The following is a 25,013-nucleotide window of genomic DNA, read 5'->3' on the forward strand; positions in this document are numbered from 1 at the left end:
TGGGTGAAATCTGCCTATTTTTAAAGTTGGCTCTGAACTATTTAAACCTATAAAGAGCAAACAAAATAAGCCTATGGGCAGGATGCAGCTATATACATAGTTGGCAGTTAACAACTTCCTTCTGAGTGAGAGGGGGCAGGGTCAGCCACTTTGTGGCTGAGGAACTAAACTGTGACTTGGGGGAAGGGAAAGGTCAGTTCATCAAAGAAGAGCCAACAGGCGTGTTGTTGTTGTGGGCGTCGGGCCAGGGCAAGGGAGCAAAGTCCAGAGGGGAGAGCCCACAGAGCCCTTGCTCTGGGGCTGTCAGCCGCCACAGGCTCCTCTTTCCTGTGGAATTCTGCACATTTGTGCGCAGGGAGTGGTGTCCTCAGCCTGCCTGACAGTGAAAGAGCTGGTTCTTGTCATTTATGGCTCCTGGAGACCTTCCCTTAGGGTCTGCCTTCCATCAAGATAAAACATCCTCAAGAATTCCCTTAAACTGTGCAGACAACGCAACACAGCCTCCCTGGAGTTTGGGGATGATCATTAGAGAATTTCTGATCAGCTAATGCAGGAGGAGCAGGAGTGACCATGAATTTGCTGACTGCAGGACTAACTGGGCCCTTTGGGACACACCCAGGTGGGGATAGAGAAGGTGGACATTGCTGTTTCAATTATCCAAGAGGGAAATCCTATCCCCTGAATCACGTGTTGTATGCATTAGCTATATTTTGTATACTTTAATCCTCGCAACAAACTTTTAAAGTAAGCTCTCTTATTAGCTCCAATTTTCTGAGGGATAAACTGACTTTTAGAGATGCTTAAATGACCTGCCCAAGTCCTCACACCTGGGATGTCACACGGCTGTTACTCTAACCCTGAAACTGAGCAGGGCCTTGTGAGGCACCCAGGTATGGAGGCTTGGCCTCTTATTTTTGTCCCCCATTTCTTGTCGGCAACACTCCAGCCTCCTTGACCTTCCCTGAGTTCCAGAGGGCAGATTCGAACAGTTGCTAATCAAGGGAGGAGCAGCCAAGAAACCACCCGAAGCAAGATTAAAGGGACCAGAGAAGCTCATCAAGATTAGGGGACTGACCACCTGAGACCCTGCACACATCCTTATCTTGTCCACAACCCCACCCTTGGGAAGTATTGCTATAAAACTCCTTATCAAATCTTCTTGGGTTGGGACACATAGTTTTTCGAGGCAGGAGCTGTTGTGTCCCCCTTTGCCTGACAGAGTAATAAAGCTCTCTTTTTCTACTTCACCCAAAACTCTGTCTCCAAGATCTGATTTGGCACCGGCGTACAGAGAAGCTGAGCTTTCGGCATCAACCCCGACAGTTTGAATTGGGGTGTGTTATCTCCTCCATTATCCTGTACAGTAATTACAGCATAAGGACTCAAGTTATATGTTTACCAAACTTTCTGAACTGGCTTAGGACCTGACATTCGGGTCTGTGTAGTATCTAGTCTCCTGGACTCACATTTGAAATAGGATTAAGCCCCGATTTCAAAGCACAATGTGTCACTTACCGAGCTCCCCTGGGGCCCACAACCAGGAACCGGGCTGACTGCCATCCTCCCACTTCCTGGACAAGCCCAGGAAGAAACCTCACTGGTTTGCAAACTGCTCCACCCCTTGAATCTAGTTAGAATCACCAGGGAGCTCTGGGAAATGTAGTCTTGGGAACTTGGGTTGTCCTTGTGCACATCTTGTTCAAATGTACTCTGGTGAGACCTGGCACCAGGCTGAGAGTGGAGTGACCTTGTAATCCATACAGTTCCTACTCTTAGGGAGGCTGAATCCAGATATCCTAAGTGTAACGTGGGAGGTTAGGGTTTTAAGGGGATCCAGGAAAAGCAGGTTCATTAACCTAGAGGAGCAGAAGGAGATGGATATTTTAAATCACTCCCCCAGGTTATGACAGCATTTCCTCATGAATTTCCATGTGGCCCCTAAATTCCTATTTTTCTTCCCCATCTTCAGTCCCATTCACCACTCCACCCTGAGGCACTGTATAATGTGTCCTAAGTTTGTCCACATATAAGTTATGAGTGTGACATATATAATGTGCTTTTGTTTCTGCATGTATTTTTAATTTATGTTAATGATATAGGTCTATCACTCTTGCTGTTTCTAATGCACTTCCCTCTATACTTTATTTCTTTTTATAATTAAAAATTTTTTTTATTGGAGTATAGTTGTTTTATAATATTGTTTTCGTTTATACAATACAGCAAAGTGAATCAGTTATACATATACATATATCCCCTGTTTTTTGGATTTCCTTCTCATTTAGGTCACCACAGAGCACTGAGTAGAGTTCCCTGTGCTATACAGTAAGTTCTCATTAGTTATCTATTTTACACATAGTATCAATAGTGTATATATGTCAATTCCTATCTCCTAATTCATCCCACAACACCCGCCCCCATTTCTAAAACCATCTTCGTGACACAAGTGTTGCCTTGTGCTCTCTCTTTGGCACTAACAGTTCTAGTCCATGCCTCCTGTATTATGCTGCATGAACTTGGGATTCTCTACCTGAAGGCTTTCTCTTGGCCTGTGCTTTGGCCATACAGATGGACCTGCAACTAATGGCCCTGGAACACCACTCAGCCCGGAAAATGTGAGTGGGAGCATAAATGCCCCTGTGTTCCACCTACTCAGGTGGGGTTACTCTGGGGTCATGGCCAGCACTGCCTCCCTATGTTCTCCAGTGAGAGGAAGCTTCCATTGTCCTCTGAGGTAACCTGCCGATCATGTACCCTTCATTGAGTCTCAGAGAGCTGCTGCCTCACTTTTCTACTCCCATGGTGGTACTTCCTTAAATCACCTCCCAAGTAAGCTACTTGAATGCAAATCTTCATCTCAGGGTCTGGTTTTGGAGGAAACCAACCTAAAACCATTTAACCTACTGGTACCACTGGTGAAGGACACTTAGGTTGCTGCCAACTCCTGGTTACTACAAACACCACTGTAATCAGCACTTTCCTACTTGTGCCCTGTAGATGGACATGAGGACTTTGCTTGGATAGACATCAGGAATGGAATGTGCTAGAGGACAGGGCATCAGTGTACTTAATTTCATTGAGCATTTCTGTCCTCTTGTGTAGAAAGTTTCCTGCTTTCCTCATATCCTGGTTGATACTTTCGGTTAGCAACCTTCAAATGTCTGCCAATCTCATGTGTCTAAGGTGATAGCTCAGTGTAATTCTCATCTGCACTTCTCTGATTCCTAGTGAGTTTGAGCATCACTTCATATTCCTATTGACCCATCACATTTACTGGTGGTGAATTAAATGGCAAGGTGTCGAGGAAGCACTCTTCTGCCATAGTAGCCAGGGCACAGCAGAGATGAAGGATGGATAGCAGAGGACATCTTGCTAGAAAAATATTGCTGGAGAAGGATATAATCTCAGAATGCAGGTCTGGGCCTGGGTCATTTTGACAGAAATTGTGGAAAGGCTTCATTCAATGGAGTAGGGCTATTGTCCCCTGATCCTGGGAAATGTGACACCTGGAATTAAGATCCAGATGGCAAGTTTGTAATTCTGAGATTGCTTCCATCATTCTAGCCAAAGTAACAGAGGCCCTTGAGGATCTCCAGCAAGAATTGTTTCAGAAACCTGAAGTCAGGAGGCTTGTGGCTAAGGGAGAGTAAGACCAGAGTCATGGATCCTGGGGTCTGAGGGCAGGGACACCAGAGGATGTAGGCCTGGGATCAGGGTGGCCATCTGAACTGCCAAGCCAAATTCTGACTACTTCCTAGACTTTCCATGTGGAAGGAGAGCAGAAGTGAGAAATACTGGAACTGTCACTGAGCATTCTCCTCAACATAAAGAGGTGAGTTAGGTGTAATAATAAACTCCCTCTTTATTCCAGTATGTACAAGTTGGAAAAGTTTAAGCATTCTGCTTTTAAAAAAATAAATATACTTAATACAGTAGAATTAATTTGTATATGGTAAGTATTCTAACTTGTTCTAAAGTGTTTTCTTTCAAATATTAAAGCATGTAAAGAATTTCTTATTTCATTGCTAAAGAAAAACAAACAGACCTACATTTTTGCAAAGATAGGAAGTTTGAACTAAAACTCCCCCTCTTGATGATGGAATCTATGGAAGACAATTACCTCTAATTTAAGATTTTTTGTTGTTGAATAAATCTGTTTTAAAATTTGCTTGCCAAGACTTCTGGTTTCTGTTCCAACAGGTAAAAGTTATCAATTCTCTTTCTCTCTCTCTCTCTCTCTTTTTTTTTTTTTTTGCCGTGCCTCATGTGGGATCTTAGTTCCCTGACCAGGGATCGAACCCCCACCCCCTGCATTGGAAGTGTGGATTCTTAACCACTGGACCACCAGGGAAGCCCCAATCCTCTCATTCTTATTGCAAAATCAACAAGTCCTGAAAAATCAAACAGATCCATTAGTGTATCAACATCATGAGGAAAAATGCTGCTTTAACCGAGCAAGACTCTATGAGGCCTTCCCAGAATAGACCCCCACCCATGTTCTCTTCCTGCCTTTTGTCTGTAGAAAAACTTTAGTCAGAGAATAAATTTAATCAGAGAAGCGAGAAAATGCAGAACGAAAGGAAAACAGTCAAGCAAGACAAAATAATAATACTTTAGCCATTAAACAATGTCAAGGATCTTTAGTTCTTCCTCAAGGACTATAGATAATATTCTCAGCCATGTCCTTTCAGTTGTTTTGCAGATACTGAAACCCCCACAAAGTGGAAGAAGTTAACTGTATGCTGCCCACAAGCATGTAGACCCCAGAACGGTTGGAACCAGAAGGCTGATGATGCTGATTCCCACTTACCTCACCACCAACCAATCAGAAGAAATTCCATGACCTGATCACACCCTGTGCCTTGAACACTATAAGACTCCTTGCTACCCCCTCGAGAGTGGGTCACACAGTCTTGAGGGCATTACCCACTGTGGCCACCTTTGCTTGGCAGAGAAATAAAGCTATTTCTTTCTACTTCACCCAAAACTCTGTCTCCAAGATTTAATATGGCATCAGTGTACAGAGGCCAAATTTCAGCAACACTGCTAAAAAGTAGAGAGACAGACAGGTGCATACATAGAATCGGAGATTACTGGGAACTGAAGTTCAAGATTAGAAGCCCTAGCTGAAACCAATATTATTAAGAACACTTAAAAACTTCAATGAACTCCTGGAGACTCAGTGTAGATGAGCTTGAAAGTTACAAACTATGGGCTGTCTCAGTCTCATGGAGTCCTCCACACTTTTGTGGATTTTACCACCAGGATCCCCACCCAAGTTCTCATTGTAAAGACAACAGAATAATCTCTATGCACTTCTGATAGAAGGAGGAAAATGTAATCATTTTTTTTTAAGTTATACAATTTTTATTTATTTATTTATTTATTTATGGCTGTGTTGGGTCTCCGTTTCTGTGCGAGGGCTTTCTCTAGTTGCGGCAAGCGGGGGCCACTCCTCATCGCGGTGCGCGGGCCTCTCACTATTGCGGCCTCTCTTGTTGTGGAGCACAGGCTCCAGACGCGCAGGCTCAGCAACCGTGGCTCACGGGCCCAGCTGCTCCACGGCATGTGGGATCTTCCCAGACCAGGGCTCGAACCCGTGTGCCCTGCATTGGCAGACAGATTCTCAACCACTGCGCCACCAGGGAAGCCCCTGTAATCATTTTGAAATCAGGTCACAGAATTCTGTTCTCTCCCTTCCCTCCAGGGAAATTACTTTATAACAGCCTAGTCAAAGTAAGGTAAGGAAAATACCAAACTCCAATCATCTCCAGCATTTCTGCCTCACCTAAGGGGAAGAAAAGTTGAGATGAACTTTTGAAGGTCACACTTTGGGGCAAAACCCAGGCTTACTTAAAACTTGAGACTAATGATAGGACTATAAATATACTTATCTCCTCACCATCCCTTATAACCATATCAATAATTCTACTGTATATAACAGAGAATTCCAGATGAAAAGCTACAAGTTTCAGACACTATTTAATGAGGGATTTCCAGGCAATCCTGAGACAAGAAAGAGACCAAAACTAGCATAGTAAAGGAAATTGAAGACTTGGACATCTATAGCTACAGAAAACAGTAAACACAGCATAATTCCTAGTGAAATAAACATAAACCCTCACACTAAAGGCCTGCATACCTCAGTTCTTATTACGCAATACATCATGTTTAGCTTCCAACATAAAATTGCAAGGCATGCTAACATATGAAAAAACACAGTATGAAGAAATAAGGCAAGCATCAGAGTAAGATTCAGCTATGGCAAGGATTTTGGAGTTATCAGACCAGGAATTTAAAATAACTATGATTAATATGCTAAACTTTCTAATGGAAAAGCAGACAACATGCAAGAATAGATGGGCATTGTAAGCATAGAAATTAAAACTCTAAGGAAGAATCAAAGGAAATGCTAGAGGGACTTCCCTTGTGGTGCAGTCGTTAAGAATCTGCCTGCCAATGAAGGGAACACAGGTTCAGTCCCTGGTCTGGGAAGATCCCCCATGCCACAGAGCAACTAAGCCCATGCACTACAACTACTGAGTCCTCGTGCTGCAACTACTGAAGGCCACGTGCCTAGAGCCCATGCTCCACAACAAGAGAAACCACCACAATGAGAAACCTGTGCACCACAACAAAGAGTAACCCCGGCTCACCACAACTAGAGAAAGCTCACGTGTAAAAATGAAGACCCAACACAGCCAAAAATAAATAAATTAAATAAATAAATTTATAAAAAAAGGAAATGTTAGAAATAAAAATTTATAACAGAAATGAAGAATGTCTTTGATGGGCTTACCAGTAGACTGAACATGGCCAATTAAAGATTCAGTGTGCTTGAAGATATGTCAGTAGAAACTTCCCAAAATGCAAAAAGAAAACCAAGAAATAATAGAGAACATTCATGAACTGCAGGGCAATTGTAAAAGATACAGCATAAATGTAATTGGAATACCAGAAGAAGAAGGAAAGAGAAAGAAAGAAAGAAAGAAAGAAAGAAAGAAAGAAAGAAAGAAAGAAAGAAAGAAAGAAGGAAAGAAAGAAGCAGAAGAAATATTTGAAGTAATAATGACTGAATATGTATTCTCCAAAATTAATGACAGACACTAAAACACAGATCCAGAAATCTCAGAGAATAACACACATAATAAATATCCAAAAATGGACACCTGCAGAAAAAACAGAGACAAAGAGAAAATCTTGAAAGAAGGTAGAGGGGAAAAAAAAAACCACCTTACACACTAAAGATAAACAAGAATTATAGTGGACTTCTTTTCAGAAACCATGCAAAAAGTAAAGAAAAATATTTAATGCTTTGAAAGAATAAACCCACAAATCTAGAATTCTGTATCCAGCAAATACATCCATGAAAAGTGAAGGAGAATAAAGACGTGCCCAGAAAGACAAAAACTAAGAGTATTTGTCACCAGTAGACCTGGCCTGCAGAGACATACTGTGTTTGTGGATTGGAAGACTCAACATAGTGTCAATTCTTCCCAGATTGATATATAAGTGTAATGCAATGCCTATCAATATTTCAGGAAGTATTTTTTGTTGTTCTTATTTTACTTTTATTTTATGTAGATACAGACAAGCTTATTCTAAAATTTATATGTAAATTAATGGGCCCTAGAATAGCTAAGACCAAGAAAAAAAAAAGTAAAGGGATGAAGAAATACCACTTTCTTAACATAAATCATGCTAACATAAATCAAAAGAAAGCTGAAGTGGTAATATTAGTATTAGACAAAGCCTGCTCAGAATAAGGAAAATTATCAGGAATACAAAAGAACATAATGATACAGGGGTCAATTCTTTAAGTAAAGCTGTGCATTTGCCTAACAACAAATCATCAATATATATGAAGGAAAAACTGATAAAACTGCAAGAAGAAATAGAGAATCTACTTATAGTTGGAGACATCAACTCCTTTCTATCAATAATTGACAGATCCAGTAGACAAAAAATCAGTTGAACTGAGCCACACAATCAATTGGATCTAATTGCCATTAATAGACTATATCCAATAATAGCACAATACGCATTGTTCTGAAGCTCACATGGAATCATCCACCAAGAAAGACCACATTCTGGGCCATAAAATGTTCTTCATTAATTAAAAAAAAAAAGGAATCAATGTATGTTCTCAAACCATAATGAATTAAGTTAGAAATTAATAACAGAAAGACAGCTGGAAAATCTCAAAGCCTTTGGAGATTAAATGACGCACATTTCGATTATTTTTTTAAATTTTTGTTTCATATTGGAGTATAGTTGATTAACAATGTTGTGTTTGTGTCAGGTGTACAGCAAAATGATTCAGTTATACTGAATACATGTAGGTATTCTACATGTATCTATTCTTTTTCAAGTTCTTTTCCCATTTAGGTTATTACAGAATATTGAGCAGAGTTTCCTGTGCTATACAGTAGGTCCTTGTTGGTTATCTACTTTAAATATAGCAGCGTGTATATGTCAATCCCAAACTCCCAATCTATCCCTCCCCCCTACACTCCTCCCGCACATAACCATAAATTCATTCTCTAAGTCCGTGAGTCTGTTTCTGTTTTGTAAATAAGTTTATTTGTATCATAAATGACACACATTTAATAGCATGAGAACTAAACAAGAAATCTTAAGAAAAGAGGGAAATGAAATGGAAAATACAATCTATCAAAATTTGTGGAATGCACAGTGCTTAGAGAGAAATTTATAACATTAAATGTAGAAAAGAATAAAGATCTAAAACAATAACTTAAGTTTTAACCTTAGGAAACTAGAAAAAGAATAGCAATACAAACCTACAGAAAGCAGAAGAAAAAGCATAATAAAAATCAGGGCAGAAATCAATGAAATTGAAAACAGAAAAACAATAGAGAAAATAACAAAACCAAAAGCTAGCTCTTTGATAAAAATTAGCACTTATTTTATTTATAGTTCTTTATATCTCTGCAGCTATCAACATTATCTATCATTTCCTTCTTGAAACACACTTTTTTGTTTGTCTTCCTTAGCCCATCATCTCCTGATTTCCCTCCTAAATCGTTAGCTATTTCTTCTTTGTCTCCTTACCCAAAATTGCCTTCTCTCTTTCACTTTTAAAGAAAGGTTGTGGTGCCTTAGTCTTGGGACACTTTCTCTTCTCAATGTACACATTTTTTCTTGGATGATCTCATTCATTACCATGACATTACATGCCACTCAAACACTATCTACGTTTCTCCAGAAATCAGAACCTGGGGCAAAGTGTTAAAAACAAGTATTAAGTAGTATAGTCATTTTCACAATGTTGATTCTTCCAATCCAAAAACATGGTATATCTCTCCATCTATTTATATCATCTTTAATTTCTTTCATCAGTGTCTTATAGTTTTCTGTATACAGGTCTTTTGTCTCCTTAGTTAGGTTTATTCCTAGGTATTTTATTCTTTTGGTTGCAATGATAAATGGGAGAGTTTCCTTAATTTCTCTTTAAGATTTTTCATCATTAGTGTATAGGAATGCAAGAGATTTCTGTGCATTAATTTTGTATCCTGCTATTTTACCAAATTCATTGATTAGCTCTAGTAGTTTTCTGGTAGTGTCTTTAGGATTCTTTATGTATAGTATCATGTTATCTGCAAACAGTGTCAACTTTACTTCTTCTTTTCCGATTTGGATTCCTTTTATTTCTTTTTCTTTTCTGATTTCTGTGGCTAAAACTTCCAAAATTATGTTGAATAATAGTGGTGAGAGTGGGCAACGTTGTCTTATTCCTGATCTTAGTGGAAATGGTTTCAGTTTTTCACCATTGAGGACAATGTTGGCTGTGGGTTTGTCATATATGGCCTTTATTATGTTGAGGTAAGTTCCCTCCATGCCTACTTTCTGGAGAGTTTTTATCATAAATGGGTGTTAAATATTTTTGAAAACTTTTTATCCATCTATTGAGATGATCATATGGTTTTTAAACTTCAATTTGTTAATATGGTTTATCACATTGATTGATTTGCATATATTGAAGAATTTTTGCATTCCTGGGATAAACCCCACTTGATCATGGTGTATGATCCTTTTAATGTGCTGTTGGATTCTGTTTGCTAGTATTTTGTTGAGGAGTTTTGCATCTATGTTCATCAGTGATACTGGCCTGTAGTTTTCTTTCTTTGTGACATCTTTGTCTGGTTTTGGTATCAGGATGATGGTGGCCTCGTTGAATGAGTTTGGGAGTGTTCTTCACTCTACTATATTTTGGAAGAGTTTGAGAAGGATAGGTGTTAGCTCTTCTCTAAATGTTTGATAGAATTCGCCTGTGAAGCCATCTGGTTCTAGGCTTTTGTTTGTTGGAAGATTTTTAATCAGAGTCTCAATTTCAGTGTTTGTGATTGGTCTGTTTATATTTTCTATTTCTTCGTGGTTCAGTCTCAGAAGGTTGTGCTTTTCTAAGAATTTGTCCATTTCTTCCAGGTTGTCCATTTTATTGGCATATAGTTGCTTGTAGTGATCTCTCATGATCCTTTGTATTTCTGCAGTGTCAGTTGTTACTTCTCCTTTTTCATTTCTAATTCTATTGATTTGAGTCTTCTCACTTTTTTTTGTGATGAGTCTGACTAATGGTTTATCAATTCTGTTTATCTTCTCAAAGAACCAGCTTTTAGTTTTATTGATCTTTGTTATTGTTTTCTTTGTTTCTATTTCATTTATTTCTGATCTGATCTTTATGATTTCTTTCCTTCTGCTAACGTTGAGGTTTTTTGTTCTTCTTCCTCTAATTGCTTTAGGTGTAAGGTTAGGGTGTTTATTTGAGATGTTTCTTGTTTCTGGAGGTAGGATTGAATTGGTATAAACTTCCCTCTTAGAACTGCTTTTGCTGCGTCCCATAGGTTTTGGGTCATCGTCATTGTCATTTGTTTCTAGGTATTTTTTGATTTCCACTTTGATTTCTTCAGTGATACCTTGGTTATTAAGTAGTGTATTGTTTAGCCTCCATGTATTTGTATATTTTTCAGAGTTTTTGCTCTAATTGATATCTAGACTCATAGTCTTACCTTGAGGCAAGTACACACGTCGAGTTTCCATTTAGCTCTAGAGCGTGACAGGATGAGCTCCCATCCATGCTTAGGAAGCACCCTGTTTATTAAGCAAAAACTCCATTTCTTCCTGGAGCCCTGACTATGGTTACTAGAGGCCGGTTAAAAACAATGATATTTAGGTAGATTCAAGGCAGCATGAACGGAGCTTTCAAAATGGGAAAGGAAGGCTTGTGCTGTCAGGCCCCCATTTCCAGTGAACACGCAGCCTATATATATCCTTGTGATTTCTAACAAGTCAAAAGAGACTCTATCTACACACAGGTCTCTTCCCTGAAGCTACGTTTCTTCACAGGGTGTTCTGAAGGTACTGAACACCCTCACCCAAGGAAGGCTCTAAGTAGGCTATCGGGCCTTAGCCTCTTCTAAAATCCTGCAGTGTAACAGGAAGACCTGTGCTTTAGTAGCAGGAGGAATGCAAGCAGAATTTCTCCTGTAGGTATGGGGTCCTTGGGTATGAGTTTCTAGAAGGAAGGCAAAGCCGATTGTGTTTCTAAGTGCAGCTCCAATGAGGGCAATGAGGCAGACTTCCAAGGAATGTACGAAATGAGAAAACAGAATCCCTGGAGCTGTTGGAGCGCTGAGGATATCTACATTTCCCAAGGAAGGGTGCAGTGTGTTGCCCTACCCTCTGAATACAGAGAGTGACTGGGAAAGGGTACTGAGCCAGGATGTTTCTTAGAGGGCAGAGGATCCTGCTGATACTCACTGTATTTGTAGGCAAAAGTGTGCCTACACGAGGGTGCTACGTGTCTAGAAAAGTGAAGAAACGTTAAAGTAAAGCAGAACTGCGAATACGACCTAATGAAAACGGCTAAGCGCTTTCGCTTCAGCAGGGCTTTTCAGGCCTTAGCTTGAGGCAAGGACACACGTCAAGTTTCCATTTAGCTCTAGAGCAGGACAGGAGGAGCTCCCACCCATGCTATGGAAGCACCGTGTTTCCTTAGAGAAAACACCTTTTCTTTCCAGAGGGCTGCCTACAGTGTCTAGAGACCAGTCAAAAACAATGTTATGTAGGTATCTTCAGTGCAGCATGGATAGAGCTTTTAAAATGGGAACGCAAGCTTTGTGCCATCAGGTGTTCTTTTCTGGTGAACATGCAGCCGAACACGTTCTGATTTCTCACCAGTCGAAAGGACTCTAGCTACACCCTGGTCCCTTGCTGAAACAAGTTTTCTTCACAGGGTGTTCTGCATGTATCGAACTCCCTCATCCTTGGAACGTTCTATGTATGCTATCGGGCCTAAGCCTATTCTAAAGTCCTGCAGTGTAACAGGAAAAACTGTGCTTTGGTTCCACTAGGAATGCAAGGCTCCTTTCTCCTGTAGGTATGGGGTCCTTGGGTAACAGTTCCTAGAGGAAGGCGAAGCAGATTGTGTTTCTTAGTGTACCTGCAATGAGGGCTAAGAGGCAGACTTCCAAAGCATGTAGGACGTGAGAGAACAGAATCCGTGGAGCTGTTGGAGCGCTGAGGACATCTAGCTTTCCCAAGGAAGGGTGTAGTGTGTTGCCCTACCCTCTGAATACATAGACTGACTGGGAAAGACTACTGAGCCTGGATGTTTCTTAGAAAGGCAGAGGAGCCTGCTGGTACTCACTGTATTTGTAGGCAAAAGTGTGCCTGCCCGAGGCTGATACGTGTCTAGAAAAGTGAAGAAACGTTAAAGTAAAGCAGAACTGCGACTACGACCTAATGGAAACTGCTAAGCGCTTTCGCTTCAGCAGGGCTTTTCAGGCCTTAGCTTAAGCAAGGACTCACGTCAAATTTCCCTGTAGCTCTAGAGCATGACAGGAGGAGCTCCCACCCATGCTATCGAAGCACCGTGTTTCCTTAGAGAAAACTCCTTTTCTTTCCAGAGGGCTGCCTACAGTGACTAGAGGCCAGTCAAAAACAGTCTTATGTAGGTATCTTCAGTGCAGAATGGATAGAGCTTTTAAAATTGGAGAGCAAGTTTTGTGCCATCAGGTGTTCTTTTCCGGTGAACATGCAGCCGAACACCTACTGATATCTAACAAGTCAAAAGTGACCCTAGCTACACCCTGGTCCCTTGCAGAATCAACTTTTCTTCACTGGATGTTCTACATGTAGCGAACTCCCTTATCCTTGGAACGCTCTTTGTATGCCTTAGGGCCTAAGCCTGTTCTAAAGTCCTGCAGTGTAACAGGAAAAACTTTGCTTTGGTTCCAGTAGGAATGCAAGCCTCCTTTCTCCTGTAGGTATGGGGTCCTTGGGTAAGAGTTCCTAGAAGGAAGGCGAAGCAGATTGTGTTTCTTAATGTAGCTCCAATGAGGGCAATGAGGCAGACTTTCATGGCATGTAGGCTGTGAGAGAACAGAATCCCTGGAGCTGTTGAAGAGCTGAGCCCATCTAGCTTCCTAAGGAAGGGTGCAGCGAGTTGCCGTACACTCTGAATAAATAGAGGGACTGGGAAAGGCTTCTAGGTCTGGATATTTCTTAGAAGGGCAAAGGAGACTGCTGGTACTCACTGTATTTGTAGGAAAAAGGGTGCCTACAAGAGGGTGCCTAGTGTCTGGAAAAGTGAAGAAACGTTAAAGTAAAGCAGAACTGCGAATACGACATAATGGAAACTGATAAGCGCTTTCGCTTCAGCAGGGCTTTTCAGGCTTTAGCTTGAGGCAAGGACTCACGTCAAGTTTCCCTGTAGCTCTAGAGCATGACAGGAGGAGCTCCCACCCATGCTATGGAAGCACCGTGTTTCCTTAGAGAAAACTGCTTTTCTTTCCAGAGGGCTGCCTACAGTGACTAGAGGGCAGTCAAATACAGTGTTATGTAGGTATCTTCAGTGCAGCATGGATAGAGCTTTTAAAATGGGAAAGCAAGGTTTGTGCCATCAGGTCTTCTTTTCCGGTGAACATGCAGCCGAAACCCTTCTGTTTTCTAACAAGTCAAAAGATCTGATATGCTTAGAGCCGAATTAAACAAAGTGACATCATTGCATCACCAAGCATTTGAAGTAGAAAGAGGCCTGAAAGAAGAATTGGCTGAACTGCAGAGTAAACTGGACTCAGAATTGAGTGCTCTTGAGAAACAAAAAGATGCTAAAATCACCCAAGAAGAAGAGAAATACGAAGCTATTTTCCAGAAACTTGAAAAAGACAAAGAGGAATGTGTCACGAGGCACGAACAGGACCGAGACCAGCTGATTCAGAGGCTTAATTGTGAAAAAGAGGCAGCTATTGAGACTGCCCGTAAAGAAATGAACTTGGAAAGACAAGCTGTTGAGAAGGAGTTGTTAGAAAAAATTAAACATCTTGAGAGTCAAATAGCAAAAATCATACCATTGAATCTACCAAAGAAGATTCTTCAAGCCTAGTCGCTGAACTTCAAGAAAAGCTCCAGGAAGAAAAAGCTAAGTTTCTAGAACAACTTGAAGAACAGGAGAAAAGAAAAAACGAAGAAATGCAGAATGTGCGAACATCTTTGATTGCTGAACAACAGACCAATTTTAATACTGTTTTAACAAGAGAGAAAATGAGAAAAGAGAACATAATCAGTGATCTCAGTGACAAGCTAAAAAGCACGATGCAGCAGCAAGAGCGGGACAAAGATTTGATCGAGTCCCTGTCCGAGGACCACGCGCGCTTGCTGGAGGAGAAGAAGAGGTTGGAGGAGGAGGTCAGCCAGCTGCGGGGCGGCGGGCCTGTCCCCTCCCCGGGGGTGGCCACCGCCCCCGAGCTGTATGGGGCCTGTGCGCCCGAGCCCCCGGTGGAGGCCCCGGATGCCCTCGGCGAAGGCAGGCTGGACTCAGCACTGGAGACCAGCATGATGTCTGTCCGAGAAAACGTCCACATGCTCTCTGAAGAAAGGCAGAGAATAATGCTGTTGGAACGAACACTACAGTTGAAAGAAGAAGAAAACAAGCGGTTGAATCAGAGACTGATGTCTCAGAGCATGTCCTCCGTATCCTCAAGGCATTCGGAAAAGATAGCTATTAGAGATTTTCAGGTGGGAGATCTGGTCCTCATCATCCTGGACGAACGCCATGACAATTACGTGCTCTTCACCGTGAGTCCCACCTTGTACTTCCTGCACTCGGAGTCGCTGCCTGCCCTGGACCTCAAACCAGGTGAGGGGGCCTCAGGTGCATCTCGAAGACCATGGGTCCTTGGAAAAGTGATGGAGAAGGAGTACTGTCAGGCCAAAAAGGCACAAAACAGATTTAAAGTTCCTTTGGGGACAAAGTTTTACAGAGTGAAAGCTGTGTCATGGAATAAGAAAGTATAATTTATGGAAGAAATTGAGGCATTCTGTGACGTTTTTCTGATCTGTCCCAACAGTGCTCATTCATCACTCAAAAAACAGGCCATCTTTTTATATACAAGTCAACACGACAGCATACTTCTTTAGTGTATATAATTTACTTTTTACCTGGCTACATTTTAGGAACAATAAATTCATCAAAACCCTTGGCTGAGTTAAAAAAAAAAAAAAAAAAAAAAGAGACTCTAGCTCCACCATGGTCCCTTGCTGAATCAACTTTTCTTCACTGGGTGTTCTACATGTAGCGAACTCCCTTATCCTTGGAACGCTCTTTGTATGCCTTAGGGCCTAAGCCTGTTCTAAAGTCCTGCACTGTAACAGGAAAAACTTTGCTTTGGTTCCAGTAGGAATGCAAGCCTCCTTTCTCCTGTAGGTATGGGGTCCTTGGGTAAGAGTTCCTAGAAGGAAGGCGAAGCAGATTGTGTTTCTAAGTGTAGCTCCAATGAGGGCAATGAGGCAGACTTCCATGGCATGTAGGACGTGAGAGAACAGAATCCCTGGAGGTGTTGAAGAGCTGAGCCCATCTAGCTTCCTAAGGAAGGGTTCAGCGAGTTGCCCTACACTCTGAATACATAGAGCGACTGGGAAAGGCTTCTAGGTTTGGATGTTTCTTAGAAGGGCAAAGGAGACTGCTGGTACTCACTGTATTTGTAGAAAAAAGGTGCCTACACGAGGGTGCCTAGTGTCTGGAAAAGCGAAGAAACGTTAAAGTAAAGCAGAACTGAGAATACGACATAATGGAAACTGCTACACGCTTTCACTTCAGCTGGGCTTTTCAGGCCTTAGCTTGAGGCAAGGACTCACGTCAAATTTCCCTGTAGATCTAGAGCATGAATGGAGGAGCCCCCGCCCATGCTATGGAAGCACCGTGTTTCCTTAGAGAAAACTCCTCTTCTTTCCAGAGGGCTGCCTACAGTGACTAGAGGCCAATGAAAAACAGTGTTATTGAGGTATCTTCAGTGCAGCATGGATAGAGCTTTTAAAATGGGAAAGAAAGGTTTGTGCCATCAGGGGTTCTTTTCTGGTGAACATGCAGGCGAACAAGTTCTGATTTCTCACAAGTCAAAAGGACTCTAGCTACACCCTGGTCCCTTGCTGAAACAACTTTAGGCCTTAGCTTGAGGCAAGGACTCACGTCAAGTTTCCCTGTAGCTCTAGAGCATGACAGGAGGAGCTCCCACCCATGCTATCGAAGCACCGTGTTTCCTTAGAGAAATCTGCTTTTCTTTCCATAGGGCTGCCTACAGTGAATAGAGGCCAGTCGAAAAAAGTGTTGTTTAGGTACCTTCAGGGCAGCATCGATAGAGATTTAAAATGGGAAAGCAAGGCTTGTGCCATCAGGTCTTCTTTTCCGGTGAACATGCAGCCGAAACCCTTCTGATTTCTAACAATTCAAAACAGACTCTCGCTACACCCTGGTCCATTGCAGAATCAACTTTTCTTCACTGGGTGTTCTACATGTAGCGAACTCCCTTATCCTTGGAACGCTCTTTGTATTCCTTAGGGCCTAAGCCTGTTCTAAAGTCCTGCAGTGTAACAGGAAAAACTTTGCTTTGGTTCCAGTAGGAATGCAAGCCTCCTTTCTCCTGTAGGTATGGGGTCCTTGGGTAAGAGTTCCTAGAAGGAAGGCGAAGCAGATTGTGTTTCTAAGTGTAGCTCCAATGAGGGCAATGAAGCAGACTTCCATGGCATGTAGGACGTGAGAGAACAGAATCCCTGGAGGTGTTGAAGAGCTGAGCCCATATAGGTTCCTAAGGAAGGGTGCAGCGAGTTGCCCTACACTCTGAATACATAGAGCGACTGGGAAAGGCTTCTAGGTCTGGATGTGTCTTAGAGGGGAAAGGAGACTGCTGGTACTCACTGTATTTGTAGGAAAAAGGGTGCCTAAACGAGGGTGCCTAGTGTTTGGAAAAGTGAAGAAGCATTAAAGTAAAGCAGAACTGCGAATACGATATAATGGAAACTGATAAGCGCTTTCGCTTCAGCAGGGCTTTTCAGGCTATAGCTTGAGGAAAGGGATCACGTCAAGTTTCCCTGTAGCTCTAGAGCATGACAGGAGGAGCTCCCACCCATGCTATGGAAGCACCGTGTTTCCTTAGAGAAAACTCCTTTTCTTTCCAGTGGGCTGCCTACAGTGACTAGAGGCCAGTCAAAAACAGTGTTATGTAGGTATCTTCATTGCAGCATGGATAGAGTTTTTTATATGGGAAAGCAAGGTTTGTGCCATCAGGTGTTCTTTTATGGTGAACATGCAGCCAAACACGTTCTGATTTCTCACAATCCAAAAGGACACTAGCTACACCCTGGTCTCTTGCTGAAACAAGTTTTCTTCACAGGGTGTTCTACATGTATTGAACTCCGTCATCCTTGGAACGTTCTATGTATGCTATCGGGCCTAAGCCTATTCTAAAGTTCTGCAGTGTAACAGGAAAAACTGTGCTTTGGTTCCACTAGGAATGCAAGGCTCCTTTCTCCTGTAGGTATGGGGTCCTTGGGTAAGAGTTCCTAGAGGAAGGCGAAGCAGATTGTGTTTCTTAGTGTACCTCCAATGAGGGCAATGAGGCAGACTTCCATGGCATGTAGGACGTGAGAGAACAGAATCCATGGAGCTGTTGGAGCGCTGAAGACAACTAGCTTTCCCAAGGAAGGGTGCAGTGTGTTGCCCTACCCTCTGAATACATACACTGACTGGGAAAGACTACTGAGCCTGGATGTTTCTTAGAAAGGCAGAGGAGCCTGCTGGTACTCACTGTATTTGTAGGCAAAAGTGTGCCTACATGAGGGTGCCTAGTGTCTGGAAAAATGAAGAAACGTTAAAGTAAAGCAGAACTGCGAATACGACCTAATGGAAACTGCTAAGCGCTTTCCCTTCAGCAGGCGTTTTCAGGCCTTAGCTTGAGGCAAGGACTCACATCAAGATTCCCTGTAGCTCTAGAGCGTGACAGGAGGAGCTCCCACCCATGCTATGGAAGCACCGTGTTTCCTTAGAGAAAACTCCTTTCTTTCCAGAGGGCTGCCTACAGTGAATAGAGGCCAGTCAAAAACAGTGTTATATAGGTATCTTCAGGGCAGCATGGATAGAGATTTAAAATGGGAAAGCAAGGCTTGTGCCATCAGGTCTTCTTTTCTGGTGAACATGCAGACGAAACCCTTCTGATTTCTAACAAGTCAAAAGAGACTCTAGCTATACCATGGTCCCTTGCTGAATCAACTTTTCTTCACAGGGTGTTCTGCATGTAGCGAACTCTCACATCCTGGAACGCTCTATGTAACCCTTCGGGCGTAAGCCTATTCTAAAATCCTGCCATGTAACAGGCAAAACTTTGCTTTGGTTCCAGTAGGAATGCATGCCTCCTTTCTCCTGTAGGTATGGGGTCCTTGAGTAAGAGTTCCTAGAAGGAAGGCGAAGCAGACTGTGTTTCGTAGTGTAGCTCCAATGAGGGCAATGTGGCAGACTTCCCTGGCATGTAGGACGTGAGAAAACAGAATCCATGGAGCTGTTGAAGAGCTGAGTCCATCTAGCTTCCTAAGGAATGGTGCAGCGAGTTGCCCTACACTCTGAAAACATAGAGTGACTGGGAAAGGCTTCTAGGTCTGGATGTTTCTTAGAAGGGCGAAGGAGACTGCTGGTACTCACTCTATTTGTAGGAGAAAGGGTGCCTACAGGAGGGTGCCTAGTGTCTTGAAAAGTGAAGAAACGTTAAAGTAAAGCAGAAATGCGAATACGACCTAATGGAAACTGCTACACGCTTTCGCTTCAACAGGGCTTTTCAGGCCTTAGTTTGATGCAAGGACTCACGTCAAATTTCCCTGTAGCTCTAGAGCGTGAATGGAGGAGCTCCCACACATGCTATGGAAGCTCCGTGTTTCCTTAGAGAAAACTCCATTTCTTTCCAGAGGGCTGCCAACAGTGACTAGAGGCCAGTCAAAAACAGTGTTATGTAGGTATCTTCAGTGCAGCACGGATAGAGCTTTTAAAATGGGAAAGCAAGGTTTGTGCCATCAGGTGTTCTTTTATGGTGAACATGCAGCCGAACACGTTCTGATTTCTCACAAGTCAAAAGGACCCTAGCTACACCCTGGTCCCTTGCTGAAACAAGTTTTCTTCACAGGGTGTTCTGCATGTATCGAACTCCCTCGTCCTTGGAACGTTCTATGTATGCTATCGGGCTTAAGCCTAATCTAAAGTCCTGCAGTGTAACAGGAAAAATTATGCTTTGGTTACACTAGGAATGCAAGGGTCCTTTCTCCTGTAGGTATGGGGTCCTTGGGTAAGAGTTCCTAGAGGAAGGCGAAGCAGATTGTATTTCTTACTGTACCTCCAATGAGGGCAATGAGGCAGACTTCCATGGCATGTAGGACGTGAGAGAACAGAATCCATGGAGCTGTTGGAGCGCTGAGGACATCTAGCTTTCCCAAGGACGGGTGCAGGGTGTTGCCCTACCCTCTGAATACATAGACTGATTGGGAAAGACTACTGAGCCTGGATGTTTCTCAGAAAGGCAGAGGAGACGGCTGGTACTCACTGTATTTGTAGGCAAAAGAGTGCCTACACGAGGCTGCTACGTGTCTAGAAAAGTGAAGAAACGTTAAAGTAAAGCAGAACTGCGACTACGACCTAATGGAAACTGCTAAGCGCTTTCGCTTCAGCAGGGCTTTTCAGACCTTAGCTTAGGCAAGGACTCACGTCATGTTTCCCTGTACCTCTAGAGCATGACAGGAGGAGCTCCCACCCATGCTATGGAAGCACCGTGTTTCCTTAGAGAAAAATACTTTCTTTCCAGACGGCGGCCTACAGTGAATAGAGGCCAGTCAAAAACAGTGTTATTTAGGTATCTTCAGGGCAGCATCGATAGAGACTTAAAAAGGGAAAGCAAGGCTTGTGCCATCAGGTCTTCTTTTCCGATGAACATGCAGCCAAAACCCTTCTGATTTCTAAGAAGTCAAAAGAGACTCTAGCCACACCCTGGTCCCTTTCTGAATCAACTTTTCTTCACAGGGTGTTCTGCATGTAGCGAACTCTCTCATCCTTGGAACGCTCTATGTAACCCTTCGGGCCTAAGCCTATTCTGAAGCCCTGCAGTGTAACAGGAGAAACTTTGCTTTGGTTCCAGTAGGAATGCAAGCCTCCTTTCTCCTGTAGGTATGGGGACCTTGGGTAAGTGATCCTAGAAGAAGGCGAAGCAGATTGTGTTTCTTAGTGTAGCACCAATGAGGGCAAATAGGCAGACTTCCCTGGCATGTAGGACGTGAGAGAACAGAATCCCTGGAGCCGTTGAAGAGCTGAGTCCATCTAGCTTCTTAAATAAGGGCACAGCGAGTTGCACTACACTCTAAATACATAGAGCGACTGGGAAAGGCTTCTAGGTTTGGATGTTTCTTAGAAGGGCAAAGGAGACTGCTGGTACTCACTGTATTTTTAGGAAAAAGAATGCATACACGAGGGTGCCTAGTGTCTGGAAAAGTGAAGAAACTTTAAAGTAAAGCAGAACTGCGAATACGACATAATGGAAACTGCTACACGATTTCGCTTCAGCAGGGCTTTTCAGTCTTTAGCTTGAGGCAAGGATTCACGTCAAGTTTCCCTGTAGCTCTAGAGCATGACAGGAGGAGCTCCCACCCATGATATCGAAACACCGTGTTTCTTTAGAGAAAGCTGCTTTTCTTTCCAGAGGGCTGGCTACAGTGACTCGAGGCCAGTCAAAAACAGTGTTATGTAGGTATCTTCAGTGCAGCATGGATAGACCTTTTAATATGGGAAAGCAAGGTTACTGCCATCAGGTCTTCTTTTCCGGTGAACATGCAGCCGAAACCCTTCTGATTTCTCACAAGTCAAAAGAGACTCTAGCAACACCATGGTCCCTTGCTGAATCCACTTTACTTCACAGGGTGTTCTGCATGTAGCGAACTCTATGATCATTAGAACGCTCCATGTAACACTTCGGGCCTAAGCCTATTCTAAAGACCTGCAGTGTAACAGGAAAAACTTTGCATTGGTTCCTGTAGGAATGCAAGCCTCCTTTCTCCTGTAGGTATGGGGTCCTTGGGTAAGAGTTCCTAGAATGAAGGCGAAGCAGGTTGTTTTTCTTAGTGTAGCTCTAATGAGGGCAATGAGGCAGACTTTCATGAAATGTAGGACGTGAGAGAACAGAATCCCTGGAGCTGTTGAAGAGCTGAGTCCATCTAGCTTCCTAAGGAAGGCTACAGCGAGTTGCCCTACACTCTGAATACATAGAGTGACTGGGAAAGGCTTCTAGGTCTGGATGTTTCTTAGAAGGGGAGAGGAGCCTGCTGGTACTCACTGTATTTGTAGGCAAAAGGGTGCCTACACGGGGGTGCTAAGTGTCTAGAAAAGTGAAGAAACGTTAAAGTAAAGCAGAACTGCGAATACGACATAATGGAAACTGCTACACGATTTCGCTTAAGCAGGGCTTTTCAGGCCTTAGCTTGAGGCAAGGACTGACGTCAAATATCCCTGTAGCTCTAGAGCAGGAATGGAGGAGCTCCCACCCAAGCTATGGAAGCACCGCGCTTCCTTAGAGAAAACTGCTTTTCTTTCCAGAGGGCTGCCCACAGTGACTAGAGGCCAGTCAAAAACAGTGTATTTAGGTATCTTCAGTGCAGCATGGATAGAGCTTTTAAAATGGGAGAGCAAGGTTTGTGGCATCAGGGGTTCTTTTCCGGTGAACATGCAGCCGAACACCTTCTGATTTCTAACAAGTCAAAAGGGACTCTAGCTACACCCTGGCCCCTTGCTGAATCAACTTTTCTTCACAGGGTGTTCTGCATGTATCGAAATCCCTCATCCTTTGAGCATTCTATGTCTGCTATCAGGCCTAAGCCTATTCTAAGGTCCTGCAGTGTAACAGGAAAAACTGTGATTTGGTTCCAGTAGGAATGCAAGCCTCCTTTCTCCTGTAGGTATGGGGTCTTTGGGTAAGAGTTCCTAGAGGAAGGCGAAGCAGATTGTGTTTCTTAGTGTAATTCCAATGGGGGCAATGAGGCAGAATTCCATGGCATGTAGGACGTGAGAGAACAGAATCCCTGGAGCTGCTGGAGCGCTGAGGACATCTAGCTTTCCCAAGGAAGGGTGCAGTGTGTTGCCCTACCTTCTGAATGCATAGACTGACTGGGAAAGACTACTGAGCCTGGATGTTTCTTAGAAAGGCAGAGGAGCCGGCTGGTACTCCCTGTATTTGTAGGCAAAAGTGTACCTACACGAGGCTGATACGTGTCTAGAAAAGTGAAGAAACGTTAAAATAACACAGAACTGCGAATACGACCTAATGGCAACTGCTAAGCGCTTTCCCTTCAGCAGGGCTTTTCAGGCCTTAGCTTGTGGCAAGGACTCACGTCAAGTTTCCCTGTAGCTCTTGAGCGTGACAGGAGGAGCGCCCACACATGCTATCGAAGCACCGTGTTTCCTTAGGGAAAACTACTTTTCTTTCCAGAGGGCTGCCTACAGTGAATAGAGGCCAGTCGAAAAAAGTGTTATTTAGGTACCTTCAGGGCAGCATCGATAGAGATTTAAAATGGGAAAGCAAGGCTTGTGCCATCAGGTCTTCTTTTCCGGTGAACATGCAGCCGAAACCCTTCTGACTTCTAACAAGTCAAAAGAGACTCTCGCTACACCATGGTCCCTTGCTGAATCAACTTTTCTTCACACGGTGTTCGGCATGTAGTGAACTCTCTCATCCTTGGAACGCTCTATGTAAGCCTTCGGGCCGAAACCTATTCTAAAGTCCTGTCGTGGAACGGGAAAAACTTTGCTTTGGTTCCAATAGGAATGCAAGCCTCCTTTTCCTTTAGGTATGGGGTGCTTGGGTAAGAGTTCCTAGAAGGAAGGCGAAGCAGATTGTGTTTCTTAGTGTAGCTCCCATGAGGGCAATGAGGCAGACTTCCATGAAATATAGGACGTGAGAGAACAGAATCCCTGGAGCTGTTGAAGAGCTGAGTCCATCTAGCTTCCTAAGGAAGTGTGCAGCGAGTTGCCCTAAACTCTGAATACATAGAGCGACTGGGAAAAGCTTCTAGATATGGATGTTCCTTAGAAGGGCAAAGGAGAATGCTGGTACTCACTGTATTTGTAGGCAAAAGTGTGCCTACATGAGGGTGCCTAGTGTCTGGAAAAATGAAGAAACGTTAAAGTAAAGCAGAACTGCGAATACGACCTAATGGAAACTGCTAAGCGCTTTCCCTTCAGCAGGCGTTTTCAGGCCTTAGCTTGAGGCAAGGACTCACATCAAGATTCCCTGTAGCTCTAGAGCGTGACAGGAGGAGCTCCCACCCATGCTATGGAAGCACCGTGTTTCCTTAGAGAAAACTCCTTTCTTTCCAGAGGGCTGCCTACAGTGAATAGAGGCCAGTCAAAAACAGTGTTATATAGGTATCTTCAGGGCAGCATGGATAGAGATTTAAAATGGGAAAGCAAGGCTTGTGCCATCAGGTCTTCTTTTCTGGTGAACATGCAGACGAAACCCTTCTGATTTCTAACAAGTCAAAAGAGACTCTAGCTATACCATGGTCCCTTGCTGAATCAACTTTTCTTCACAGGGTGTTCTGCATGTAGCGAACTCTCACATCCTGGAACGCTCTATGTAACCCTTCGGGCGTAAGCCTATTCTAAAATCCTGCCATGTAACAGGCAAAACTTTGCTTTGGTTCCAGTAGGAATGCATGCCTCCTTTCTCCTGTAGGTATGGGGTCCTTGAGTAAGAGTTCCTAGAAGGAAGGCGAAGCAGACTGTGTTTCGTAGTGTAGCTCCAATGAGGGCAATGTGGCAGACTTCCCTGGCATGTAGGACGTGAGAAAACAGAATCCATGGAGCTGTTGAAGAGCTGAGTCCATCTAGCTTCCTAAGGAATGGTGCAGCGAGTTGCCCTACACTCTGAAAACATAGAGTGACTGGGAAAGGCTTCTAGGTCTGGATGTTTCTTAGAAGGGCGAAGGAGACTGCTGGTACTCACTCTATTTGTAGGAGAAAGGGTGCCTACAGGAGGGTGCCTAGTGTCTTGAAAAGTGAAGAAACGTTAAAGTAAAGCAGAAATGCGAATACGACCTAATGGAAACTGCTACACGCTTTCGCTTCAACAGGGCTTTTCAGGCCTTAGTTTGATGCAAGGACTCACGTCAAATTTCCCTGTAGCTCTAGAGCGTGAATGGAGGAGCTCCCACACATGCTATGGAAGCTCCGTGTTTCCTTAGAGAAAACTCCATTTCTTTCCAGAGGGCTGCCAACAGTGACTAGAGGCCAGTCAAAAACAGTGTTATGTAGGTATCTTCAGTGCAGCACGGATAGAGCTTTTAAAATGGGAAAGCAAGGTTTGTGCCATCAGGTGTTCTTTTATGGTGAACATGCAGCCGAACACGTTCTGATTTCTCACAAGTCAAAAGGACCCTAGCTACACCCTGGTCCCTTGCTGAAACAAGTTTTCTTCACAGGGTGTTCTGCATGTATCGAACTCCCTCGTCCTTGGAACGTTCTATGTATGCTATCGGGCTTAAGCCTAATCTAAAGTCCTGCAGTGTAACAGGAAAAATTATGCTTTGGTTACACTAGGAATGCAAGGGTCCTTTCTCCTGTAGGTATGGGGTCCTTGGGTAAGAGTTCCTAGAGGAAGGCGAAGCAGATTGTATTTCTTACTGTACCTCCAATGAGGGCAATG

The 25,013-nt window shown here is 43.3% G+C and overlaps 1 protein-coding gene and 2 long non-coding RNA genes across 7 annotated transcripts in view; 2 read left to right on the forward strand and 1 right to left on the reverse strand.

Annotated features, from left to right (window-relative positions):
* The window catches only part of LOC309621524 (arylamine N-acetyltransferase 1), a gene marked incomplete at its 3' end in the record, with an annotated part of 77,052 nt that extends 72,850 nt beyond the window's left edge, over nt 1–4,202 (reverse strand). For 2 of the 4 annotated variants that reach the window (XM_082408961.1, XM_082408963.1), the window contains exon 1: nt 1,516–4,201. Of the gene's footprint in view, nt 1–1,515 lie in introns of all 4 variants that reach the window. The other 2 variants (XR_014240067.1, XM_082408964.1) reach the window with 2 other exon arrangements.
* An 8,271-nt stretch (nt 4,203–12,473) lies between these two features.
* LOC309621523 lies at nt 12,474–18,446 on the forward strand. Of its 2 annotated transcripts, none has more exons than XR_014240065.1 (2): nt 12,474–12,950; nt 18,386–18,446. It is a non-coding gene; the product is annotated as an uncharacterized lncRNA (long non-coding RNA). The 2 variants fall into 2 exon arrangements; XR_014240066.1 differs by lacking the exon at nt 12,474–12,950 and adding an exon at nt 13,737–13,840.
* Nucleotides 18,447–20,155: 1,709 nt separating this feature from the next.
* Nucleotides 20,156–23,927, forward strand: LOC309621522. Its single transcript, XR_014240064.1, has 3 exons — nt 20,156–20,180; nt 21,958–22,826; nt 23,715–23,927. It is a non-coding gene; the product is annotated as an uncharacterized lncRNA (long non-coding RNA).
* Nucleotides 23,928–25,013: the final 1,086 nt, after the last annotated feature.

The sequence above is a fragment of the Balaenoptera borealis genome (genome assembly GCF_965194805.1).
Source record: "Balaenoptera borealis genome assembly, contig: HAP1_SCAFFOLD_581, whole genome shotgun sequence".
NCBI lineage: Eukaryota > Metazoa > Chordata > Mammalia > Artiodactyla > Balaenopteridae > Balaenoptera > Balaenoptera borealis.